The 12,761-nt window shown below is 41.9% G+C and overlaps 1 protein-coding gene across 1 annotated transcript in view; it reads left to right on the top strand.

Annotated features, from left to right (window-relative positions):
* LOC131265957 (autophagy-related protein 13 homolog) overlaps nucleotides 1–12,761 on the top strand; it is a 41,470-nt gene that overhangs the window by 5,837 nt on the left and 22,872 nt on the right. The gene's annotated exons all lie outside the window — the stretch shown is intronic.

Genomic DNA, 12,761 nt, shown 5'->3' on the forward strand with positions numbered 1-12,761 from the left:
CGAGACCGGTTTGTTTTGTTCCTTTTGTTGCTCTATATTGCTGTGCAGTTTTTTAAATGTTTTAAACAAAATGCCTCCCATATCAAATTTACTGCCCGGTTTTACTTCCATTCAATGGCTCGTTGAATTTAAATGTTTAAACAAATCTTTCCCAGTCTTAAGTTGAACTTAACCTCTATTTTATTCTCCCGCGATAAAATGACTTGCAACTTCGGGCACTTTTCTCTCACAAAGGTCACCGCCGGTTGAAGATGGCACTATCGTTCGCCACCGGTCACGTCTTGGGCATAAGTGCGTCGCCAGTGGCACTAATATAATTTTTACGTTTATTGGCGAAAACTGGCGTTTTATCATGCGGTATAAATCATTCTGTTTACTCAGCCAGTGAAAAGGGGCGTAGTTTGACCGGCTGAATGGCGTCGACTGATGATTCGCAAGCGAGTACACGTTTATGGCATGCAGTGGCCGATGAAAAGCCACTCGTCTTGATAGCACTATGATAATATTTATGTTTGTTTCCATTGGACTCTGTTGCTCTATGGTCCCGGTTTATGCATACACCGCTTTATGATTTTGCCTTTTATTTATTTCGAATGGACGCACTCGCATCGGATGCAAATGGAATTGCAATTGCAGTTTGTTCTTCTCTCTTCCCACTACGTCCATGTTTTGTCCACCCAGCAATTGTGGGTGGTGATGCACTGGTGTTGGTGGTGTCGCAAAATCACACCACCTTCCACTGATGCGATGCAGTCAACATGGCCGTCTGTTTACCAACCACCGCCCGGGCACAACAACTGACCTTCTCAACCTGGCCGGTTCGGGGTCCGACCGTGGCCAACTCGCGACAGGGGTTTTCCCCCGGTCCGGCCAGAAGGAGCGATGCTTCTTGGCATACAAATTAATGCCACACCAGAATAGAATGCCAAACAAAGGGCCAACGCAAAACAAAAGCAAATAGAAATTAAAATAATGCATCTACAACTAAGCACGATCAGATCTCTTCCATTGGAAGGGAAAAACAAAGTTGAACAAACGACTGAGCTGAGTTGAATTGCGCAAGGTTTCTTTCAGATGTGTCTAGACATTGCCTAATTTGTCAAGAGATGTAAAATATAATGCTTCCAAAAATATAAAAAAAATTATATAATGGTATGAAATTTGCAGTAATGCAATAACAAAAATGCTTATTAATGAAAAAAAGGGTGTTTTGAAAAGTTTGTCGTTTAGCTTTTAGTTTGAGTTTATTTTATTTTTTACATTGTATTTCCACTATATTTGTTAGACATTTTTTTTTTGTAAAAAGAGTGGCGAATGAATTTTCGACTTATTATCTCCAAGCTTAAGCATTTTTGTATTGCTGTTGAAGGCTTTGCTGAAACCATTAGATTTTGGTTTGTTTTCACATTCAATTTTCGAGCGATTCGATTTTTCGTATTTTTCAATTTAGGAACTAATTTTGCTTTTACGTTTGATTGAAACAAATGGCTAACCTAATGGATTTTCCATTCTATTTTATATTGCTGTCATATTTTCAATTAGAATTGGTTTTTTTGGGTCTTTCATTAAAATATCACTATTATAAAAGCATTATTTTACATTCTTGTTTTTTTTTCGAAATAAAAATAGTCTTTTCCATCTTTACTTTTCTTACCATTTATGTTAACTGTTTCACAATTTCACTGCTTTCCTCGAGTGTGCCTTGTGCGAGATCTTGTATTGTGAATTGAAATGTTTTAAAGGGTTTTTTTCTACTTTTACTTCAAAGACAGAGACTGAGAAAGGGTTAATTGTTTCAGGAATTGATGTACTTTTCTCCATGCCAAACATAGTCTTCGTCCAAGTAAGGCATCCACAAGTTATAAGATTCCTTAAGGAGAAACTAACATTACTCTGCGAAGCAAATCCCCTGGGGGAAATGGCATCGCGCCCATTAGAAATGGTGGCTCGAAGTGAATGGCAAGAAAAAAAAAACTCATTTCTGTGAAACCATCAGCACAAACACACCAAACCGGATGGCCACTCTGGCGGGCACATTCCACATATCAATTCATTCAACAATTGCCCGCAACGGCTAGCCCTTAGCGGCTCTGCAGATTCCAAACCCCTCCCCGTACCTCCATCTACGCGCCCATTGCTGTCTTCCTTTTCATCGCTCAAGCAGCAAGCAAGCAAGAGGAAGGTGGATAGCGGCCGAAAGACAGTTGAATGGAAGCTGGGTGATGTTTTGATTCGTTTCTTTGCAACGCCAGCACCACGGCACAAAGTCCACGATGCAACGTGCAACTTGAATGGAATACCAGAAACCACTAGAGGCATCCATTCGGAGAGGTTTCTATGATCTCTCCTACGGTCGTTTCAAAACTTCCAGCGAAACGTGCCGGCGTTGGGCAAATCTATTGGAGGCCGAATGATTTTTCTTGCTGTGAAACAAACGCCCTACAGTGAGGTACCAACGAAATGCATCGGAATCTCACCAATGCTCCATCCCTTTTCCGTTTCTCTATTGATTCTTTAACGATGCCTTTCGAGCGGTGTAGTGTTTTTCTTACATTGAATAAGGGCGAGATGCTGTTGCTCACCTGCCAAGGTCTTTCTCAATGGACCACTTGTGAGTTTCCTCGGCATAGCTGCATTTCGATACGGGTGGAATATCTACTGTATAAGATAGGGCACGTTATTGTGACTGCTTAGTTCAGCGGTCGGCAAGTTGTAACTCTTTCCTCGAATAGAAGTAATTTAAAAATAGATAGTGATTTAATATTCAATGCACCAAAATAGATTTACGGGCTCAAGCAATAATAAAGTAAGTAATAATGGAAGAAAGCATCGAGAAAATAAATTTATCGTAATTTATTTCATTCAGCATTCCTCTAGCTGTCATCTTTTAGCTTAAAAATGACTGAAGTAATTTAAATAAAGAAGTTAAGATAAAGAAAGAAATGCAAACAACTACAATCAATAGTGGAACTATGAAATTACTTTTAGAACAGAGTCAGAACAGAACACTGCCCGGAATATTAACAACCGTGCAGGATAGCCCCCTTTTGTCAATAATTTCCAGCAAAATTTAATAACTTCTGCTTTCTTCTCTTCTGCACGTTGCTTTCATACACAAGCAACACTTGTTGAAGATGGCTTTTGGAATGTAGTATTACACTCGCCAATCAAAAACCGTATTGACAGATGAAAGCGCTACATTTTGGCATTACTTAACAGGTAGACTGCCATGGTTCATCATTTTTGACAGGTCATAACATAAAGGCTACAATAATTACATGCACTAATTCTTGGGGAAGCTTAATCTTTGCTTGGTTTTCTAAATAAGTTGGTGTAATAAATTTTCCAAACTATTTAAATTTTAATTAACACGTTGCGTACCAAGCGTTTTTAGCACAATTTTTAGTATAATCTTTTAAATTACATTTTTTTATAATATTTGTTAAACCGATTGTTTTCGAAGGCCAAGCTAAAAGTTTAGCTTCCCAAATAACTTATTTTTAATATAACTATAATTTTTATGTTGCATTTTCATTTATTTATGGATCAAAAACTTTTTCGAACTAGTTACTGCTGTCACCCATATTTGGGTGACGCGGTACGGAACATGTTACAAATATTGTTCTAAAAAATTGTGTTAAAAGCGCTTGGTACTCAACGTATTAAAAGCTATTCTGTTCTTATAGGTTACAAAGGATTCAGGATTTAATGTTGCTTCAATATTAATTATTCAATAGATTCATCAATGTTGTAAAAATGGTTTTGGTTCTACAACGGTTGCCGACCACTGGTTTGCACTAAGGGCCCGACGATGGTATGCGTGAGTTTCCACCTGGGGACTGTTTTTGAAGCGTGCGTTGCTTGTCCAACTGCACGTAGGCCAGAGACATAATTCGATGCTGTTGTGCTGTCTCGCTTATCCGGCCTCGGCAGGGGTGACCCTTTTTTACAATTCATCATCCCACAAACAACTGGTTCCGAACCGGATTGAAAAACCAATTTCGTAAACAATCTTATCACGTACATGACTTCTGATACGTTTCTTACGTTACGTTGTCTACCCAAGGAAGGGGATCACGCACGCACGCACGCATGTACGGGAAAAACTTCATAGTGGAATTTTCCGTCGATCTAATCCAATGCAGGGTTTGTGTTTCTTGGGTTTTACGCTTAGATGTTGTTTATTTGGGTTAACCATTACGAGATGTGTCACTCTAAATCTTGGCTAAGCGCTGGCATGTGGAATGTATGCGTACGTGACTTGACAGTTTTCCGATAGGTTTATTACCTCCCCCTTGCAACCAAAATCTAGCTCTACCTTCCCTTAAAACCACTAATGTGTCACAATATGGTTATTAATTTTTAATGACTGGTCAAACTATAGCAATTTCAGGTAATTTGAACTTCGGGTGTACACAGCATGGCGAAGGTCATCCGGCAAGTTGTTTAGGTCCCCAAGGTCACCCGAAATAGGCTCAAAATGTAGTCGGCAAATCCGACGCATCGTTGCCGCACGCACTTTCCCCGCAGCCACCCTCCCGGGGGCGGGTTCAACTTAATCCGTCAGTGTCATTGACCGACACGTGGTCCTCAGATTGGCAACCGTCTGGAGTTGTTCTGAAGGGAGAGAGAGACATCATCTGGAAGAGAAAGGAGAGAATCCTTGCCCGTATGACGAAGCCTTTGGGTAGAAACAATCGGTATCGGCAATGTACTTCCCTATGTTCTCGTTGTGTTTTCGCGAGCGAATTGAAGAGTTGAAGAATTGAAGAGCACCTTCGCCTAAGGATCGGTTGTTGGAAGTTCTCTACAGAATCTTTAGGAATCTCCGCCATCCCATTTTGGGGAGCCCATTATGGGCATGCGCCGTCACAAGCTCATGGGATGGTTGCCACCAAGTTCCCTCCAATGCGTCGGCAACGCAAAACGCCACGTCTGGCGTTCGTCTGGCGGGTGTGTGCATCGGCACGTGGACTATGCGAGTCCCGAAAAAAAAAACTAGAACCTCTCCCGAAACGCGTACGCGTGAGGGGAGAAGAGAGTACTATGTGCGTATCGTCACGTCGACCACATCACGGTTGGCTGTTTGTGGGACCAGCATAAAGTACGCGGCTTGTTTTCTTCATCTTCCACTCCAAGGACACTCCGTAACGGAACATAGTAAACACCTCGGATCTTCGCTATGCTACAAACTTTAACCACGACCAAAACAACAACAGCACTAGGACACCAAACCAAGGCCCTGGAGGTAGAAATAGAACTACCTTAAAGCGCGGATGAGTTGGCCAATTTATACACCGACCAAGGATTGTTTTTGGCTTGTTTTCGACAGTGTGACCCTGGGAAGGGCTTCTACGTCGCAAGGGTTTCACGATTGTAACTCCCGAAAAACAACCGGAATACGGAGGAGATTGGGGACACGTTCTTGGAACGTGTTACACCTCGCAAGACGTATTTTTGTTAATCGAGCGCATAAACATGTTTACAGCATCGTATCTTTGTTTTGTTCGATGTATTTTTGTCTTCAATAATGCTCTTGTGCTGGCAGTTCGTTTGAGTACTTTGTGTCAATGTTGTTTGCATTGCCATTGGTCCATGGAAATCGTTCGGCAAATTTTCCTTAAGACAATTTTTAAAAGGAATAGATGTATTTCAACTCCCAAAGCACATCTTGCTACACAGCCTCCAAAAAGGCGCCCCAACACCTACGCCATAAAAGCGGGAGTGGAAAGTAATCCTCTCCACCCACACATATCACGACCCTCGAAATGAGCTTGCGGGCCGATTTTCCCGGCCGTTGCGAATGCGTGGGTGGATTCGGGTTGGTTTGGTTCATTAGACATAATAAATCAGCCCCACTTTCCCAATCCGTTCCATTTTCTTTCCACACCCACGTCCCGAAGTAAAGTGCACAAAGTTGCACCGTGGTCCAAGTAAGTAGGAGATGAATTATCTGACAGATGAACAGTGGGCGTCTTTACTTGGGTTACTTATGTGATTTTCGAAAAAAAAAATCCGCAACAAACCATTAGGGATTTGCTTGCGGTTGCATGGACTGCTCCGTTGTTCTCTGTGTCGCTGTGTCCAGATGGGAACGGTGGTTTTCCAATTTCCACCGATTTCTCCTCGAGAATTGCTCGGCTTGCGCTTCCATGCCGAGATAAACGGATCACTTCAATCGCTGCCCACGTCTCAACTGGAGCAATCTTCGGTCGCTACGTTTGTCAGAAGCCAGCCGAACATCGATCAACGCCGCGCGCCATACGGTCGAGGAGAGCTGCGAGCTGCCTGCCTTGTCTGCTTGTTGCCTTTTTCAGGGGTTTCTCTTAATGGCCTTGGTTTCACCGCCCTGTACCAATTCGGCGAGGCTCTCGTGCTACCTCTCCCAGCCGCGTCATGATTGCTACCGTTTGCTACTGTTGATGGGTTTTTACAGTATTTTTCCCTCTACTTTACCTCGTGCCATCCGATTTCAAGAACACAATCAGACGGTTTGTCATTTTTGTTTTAGGAATTAGAACGGGTTTTAATGTGTACTGTGGACTTCATTTTGTACCAAACAAATTGTGAATGAATAAATTAAAGAACGTAGTAAATTGATGCTACGAAAAGTAATATTCAGACTTGTAGAACAAAATTACAACCGATGCTGCTAATAATATAAAATATTGCTGATAATCGTTTAAAAACATTACAAGAGTTAACAATACAAGAGCTAAGAGTAACTGTCGAGCAATAAGAACATGAAATTATGATTTTTGTTGTTGATTATGATTAGTTTTGTTTCAGATTGATTGAGATTGTTTGAGCATGATCAAGATTAAGATTGTACTTTTACCCTTGAGAAATAAGTGAGATTAAATGTTTAATTCGCTCCCAAATATAATATTTAACTAGAATAAATCGATATTAACATTTAGGGCACATTTTTATTTAAAATCAGTGTAAAAATTGATCTCCTTTCTAGTGGGCTAAAGTTACATACATGGGCCAAAACTCCCGCACTAACGTTATATAGACTTGAGAAAGACTGTACGCTGGTGCAGCTTTGTCGCGCATCGAAGGTGCATCGTAGCAGCATAAAATACGTGGCGATGCAGTCCGACACACATACACGCATCCTTCGGTGAACGACGATGCAGTTGCCTTTTTCCTTTGTGGGCAAGATTTTCCCTCACCCTCCACCACCACCTCTCTCTTTTTCACATTCACCAAGCATATTGGTATCGGGTTTCTTTCGTTGTTTCGTCCCTACCTCCAAGCGCTTGGCCCAGTTTTATACTGCAAAGCAATGGAAGACGATTATGCTATGCAACGTAAGATGCACTCCAACACCATTTGTGTGTGTGTATGTGTGTGTATAATGGAAAAAGAAGCGCCCGAATGAAGTGCGTAAATGTTGTACCTTTTTTACCCTGTTATACCTCTTTCCCATTTTCTCGAACAGCTACGACTGTTGTTGCCCATTATTTATCTCCTTCACATCGACCACCAGCATAAATCGGTCGTCTTCGTGTTGGTGCTATGCTCCGCCAGCTAGAGAGGCTTTCCATCGGTGTATGTATGCGTTTCGGGTTTTTCTGCGCTGAGTTCATAACACCATCGTAGAAAAGTGTTTCCATCTCGCGGGGCGTTGGAACGCTTTTTCTGCTCTCTCCGCAAGCGGCAGCATTTCAGTTCGCTTCGAGACCACGTTGTCAACGTACAGGTTTTACAGACGCGTAAGTGCCGTGTATCTGAGCTTCAAATTTCGGTGTTTAAAAGGTGTGAACTTTGGTTAATTATTAACGAGAGATTAAAATTTGTGAGGTGTTTTTTTGGACGAATCGAATTTATGGTGTCCGTGGTTTCCAAATGGCCACTGAGCTCGTGCTGAAACAATATTTTCTGGATCATTCTTGTGCATATGCTTGCCGTTAAGTGCTGGTAGAACGAACATAATCATCGGCCAGAACAGTGGAAGTGTCCGCTTTGTGACGTGTAGTGGCTTTTGTAGCAGAAGAATTTAGGTTGGAAAATCAATTGTGTAGAAATCCTATGCAAAAACTCTATTGGATTGGTGTTTAGCGATTTAGAAAAACCTCAATTGCGTTACAAACCTAAAAAAAACCAGTGTTTGTTGAAAATTGGATAAAAGGGCTTACAAACTACGCCGGAAAAATCTCTTCATCTCATCACGGGTAAGCGCCGCTACTCCTACCATAAGCTCAACGTAAATCTCCTCGTACACGAAAACGCCGCTAGGGACATGGCGTCGCGCCAATATGCCGCCGTCCTTCCACGCTGAAGCCAACTGTCAAGCCTTGCTCGCGTGCTCTCCTGAATGTCCTTTCACTCTCGCAGTCTCTCCCGTGCAGAGTACATTTCCTCGGCAGTGTCACACACGTGTTCCACGGGGTCCCTGTTATATTTTTCCGGAGCAAAACTCTGGACCGTACCGATGAGTACGATTCGGCGAAAATGTGATGACTCATCCGCCATTGCACAACGCCCACAACGCACCGGTCCGTCGTGTTCTCCTGGCAAAGGGGAAAGCGATTTTTATTCCTCCTGCCAGCGAATTATCCTCCCATGCCCCGTCTCGATGGGGAACATGCCGAATGTCTCTGCGGTGACATGGAGTGATTCTAAAAATGGCAATCCAGCAAAAACGCCGCTCCCTTTTTTAGCCGGTTCACATTCTCTTGTTTTCTGGACTTTTTTGGTTTATCCTGTTTGCCTCGTGCCGAGAAAAAAGACCTACGGTTTTTCTTTCGCCAGCGAACAAGGTGAACGAAAATGTCCGAAATAGCAAAAACATCATTTTGTCGTACAGTTTTGGAAACCAGTTTGCCTTTCGCCCATGTTGGATGTGGAACAAACTGCAAAATTCATTAAAAATAGCTTGCAGATAGCTGTTTTTGGGTGTTGTTGAATTTCGGAGAAGGCCCTTTTAAGGGCTTTTCGTAACCAGATTGTTTAATCAAGTTACTGGAGCTTTTTGGAGGTAGTTTTATAATATTTTATTTTCATAAGTATTAAGATTGAAGTCAATTTTTACCAATACATAAATAGATGACGATGTTTGAAGAAATGTATCTCAATAAATTGTTATGCAAGCACTTCATTTAACCAAGGGTTCTGTAATATGTCTGCTTCTTTTCACGACCATAACGACCGGATGTTGTCACTTCAATACGGCGTGCTTTAAGATGCTTGTTTCTGTAGCTACTGCATCTTCATGTGTTGAACGGAGTTCAAGACCACTTCCCCACACAGGGTCCGATGAGTTAATTGAGTGGCAACATGGCCAGTAAATTCTTCGAACCGAAAGGGGTGTTTTAAACTACGCTTGTGTCGTTAATGTATCATATGTCAGCTTCCGGAACTCTAGAAATATAAGAATCTTATCCATCCTACAGGGACGGCTTTCACGGAAAGTCGTCGACGCTGGTGTCAGAAATATCCGGCTTATCTTTTCCACCCTCCTCTAGGGGCTCTGCCCCTTGTGCGACTCTTTACGCTAATGTGTGAATGCAAGCTGGTCCCATGGAGTGGCCTAGAAAGCGAACACGACTAATATGGTCTTAACTCGCACCACAGTGTTGCACACCCGAACGAAGATATAAGCTGTTCTCCAACGTCGCTGCCATCTGCATAATGTATGACGGTGCCATTTGATGCTGGCGAATGGGATTGAGGTCACCGAGGGGGTCGCGCCCTCCAGGAGATCTCCGTGCGGGTTTTTCCATTTCTATGGTTCTTCTTGAGAACTCTCTAGAAAGTTCTGGTGCGTGAACAGAGGAATTGATTGTTTTCCGTTTCATGCTCCATTTGACAGCGTCATGGTGCTGAAACATGCATAAAAATTCCAGCATATGAGTCTTGACGAGCGGAACGATGATGTTGTAAAGTTCTACGATTTACCGTTTTTGGTATTGGTCGATTGGTTGATGAAAGCAAAACATTAGGTACAATAAAGTAATAAATTATACAATCCATAAACTCATATTAATTGATATTTGGAGTAGGTAATATATAGAACAGTATCTAATATTCCGTTAAGACAACACAGATTTAACTTTTCATTTCTCCGAAACAAATCCCGAGTACAGGTCTATTACCTGCAGTGTTGAGGAATTCTGCTCAACAGATGGTCAGCTCATTCACTTTACTTCCAGAAACATTTACCTGTGTCGGTATAACATCTGTTACCTTGAGAGGACCCATAATATTTTATCATTTTGTATTATGTTGTAACAAAGTTAAACAATTTTCTGAAGTTTGTGGACATTGTTTCCACATCCGGAAAATGGGAAAAGTGCAATCTCGGCGAAAGTGCACAGGAAACCGCACAGCAGGAATTCGGTTTTCAATTTGCGGCAACCTTCGGGTGATGGGAAATAGCTTTTTCTTTACCAGTTAGAAAATACTTCATGCAAAAAGAGGGAAAACGTACACAAAACCAATAAGCAAAGGCAACGAACCGTGGGCTGCCCGTTTCTGATTCATTATCCGGGTCCGCCTGTCCTCCACTAGCGGTTTCCACCATCCCTCTTCCCTTTCCTTCGCGCCGTTCCTTTGGAGAACTCACAGTTCGACACTTTCGGACCAATTCCGGTGCGTTGTGTGTTTCGGACGACTGCGATTCGGAATCATTTCGTTCCTGTTCGTTTGGTCAACTAATGGAGGTACCAAAGCCGATGATGATGATCCCAAGACTGGATGGGATTCAGTGTGCGATTTCTGGCCCGAGAAAATGGGAAAACGATCGCCAAACATGAAGTGGCATCAATTCATGAACCTTTTTTTCGTGACCAACTATATTGAATTGGCCAACTTTTCCCCTAGAATTTGTTGCTATCCGATAGGGGAATGTTTAGATCGTGTGGCCCACCGTATTGCTGGAAATGCTGGTAGCAAAACTCCGTGGTTCGTAAAATGTTTCGCTTATTTTTGTAGCTCTGTCCCAAGGGACACGGGAAATTTACGCTACAAAAATCAAACTGGGAAAGACATCGAGTGGAAAATATGGAACGGTAATATTTTTGGTATCATGGGCTTATGTTTCCCTAGAGAAAACAGAGCGCACAAAATTGCTCCGCTGAAATTCCAAAAGAACATCACTCGAAAAATATGTTAAACTGAAAAGTAGGTATGAAGGTATTTAGATTGTTTTATTATATCTTCATTTGCGTTGTTTAGATGTTTGTGGTTGACGACGAAAAGACGACGAAAAGAATGTTTAGACTTTCACTTTATATATATTTAGATAACTTCTGATTACATTATTGATACAGTTAAAAGTAGTTTATGATGTAACTTAAAGTTGCTTCCACTAATAATCAATAAAGGCATGCAACCGCGTACTATAGAATTAAATCCAAACAGAAAACTGTTTACTTCTAGGTTGACTGTACACCACACCATCACCACCTTGCACCTTTCGATCGACAAATCCCGTATCGATTCCTCTAAACACTATGAGTGATTGATTTGTTTTCCTGTTTAGGTTGACTGCTCTGAGGGACTCGTTCCCGCGGCAGGTTTCAAACGGTGGGAACGGGACCGGCACGGGGCGTACTTTTCCACTGACCAAGTGTCAAAAGTCACCGATTGCGATCGTACGATCGGAAGCGCCATATTTCACCCTCCATTGGCGGTGATGCAGTTTATTACGCCGCCATATGCAGGAACGTCGAAAAGCCGTCAACGGTCGAACGTTCCGCTCCGGGCAGGAAAGTCTATCCCTACCACCACCCGATCAGATTCGGAGGTTTATGACTCGCCGGTATCAGTGTTTACTGTTACACTCTCGCGATCTTCCAGTGCCTTTTCCTTGCCCCCCAACTCTTGAAGGTCGAGGGTATTGTTTGATAATGTAAAATTGTTTGTGGTAGTTCATGTGCAGGCTGTTGGAAGCAAATGGCCCCCCGCTTGGGCCTGGCTTATCCGCTAATCTTGCCCGGATGGGGTCGCGATGTCAAGTTTAATCCACGGTAAATATTTTCACCTCTCGTGAAGTGCAAAGTGCATCGTTGTTCGTTCACTTTTGAAGGTATAAAAAGTGGATGATTTACATCACATACCAATGCACGGCGCTGCCTTGCACTTACCTTACAGTTGCGATAAGTGGCGCGGGAATAAGACCCGAGAGTCGTTCGGCTAAGGTCATTGAAATTCGCTAAATGGCGTTTTTCGCACGGTCCTCAGCAAAAGCACAAAAATATCATTCTTTCCCAACCTAACGAGGCGTGAAAAATCATCTGGGCATCAAGAAAGTATACTTTAAGTATGAAAAACAGGCGGTAGGAAGCAAGTGGAAAATAATGAAATACAATTATCTATTCACGATCACATCATTTACTTTGAATTCGTTTGTTGTAAATCCCCATTTTAATGAGTAGATTAATTTGTGAGACTATTCGCTTCTCTCACAGGTTAATAAAAGTGAAAATTTATTTCTGGAATCATATTTTTTTTGGTGTAGCATTTACTGCACTCCATAACAACAATACAGAACACCATGAGTGTTAAACAGCGTGCGTTTACGTGCAGTATGGTTTTTTTTAGAGATTTAGTTGAAAAAAGAACTTTGTTTTTGATAGATAGAATTTTACTTACCTAACTTAAAAAGCGATCAAACAAAAGCTAAAGTAAATTTTTATTTTTACATTTCAAGTGAAGTTGTGAAAATAATATAATACACTGTATATTCTGCTAGAAGTGTTATATACTTAGCATAACATATGGCTGTAAGGTGAATAAACATTAGTTTTTCT

The sequence above is a fragment of the Anopheles coustani genome, chromosome 2 (assembly GCF_943734705.1).
Source record: "Anopheles coustani chromosome 2, idAnoCousDA_361_x.2, whole genome shotgun sequence".
Classification (NCBI taxonomy): Eukaryota; Metazoa; Arthropoda; class Insecta; order Diptera; family Culicidae; genus Anopheles; species Anopheles coustani.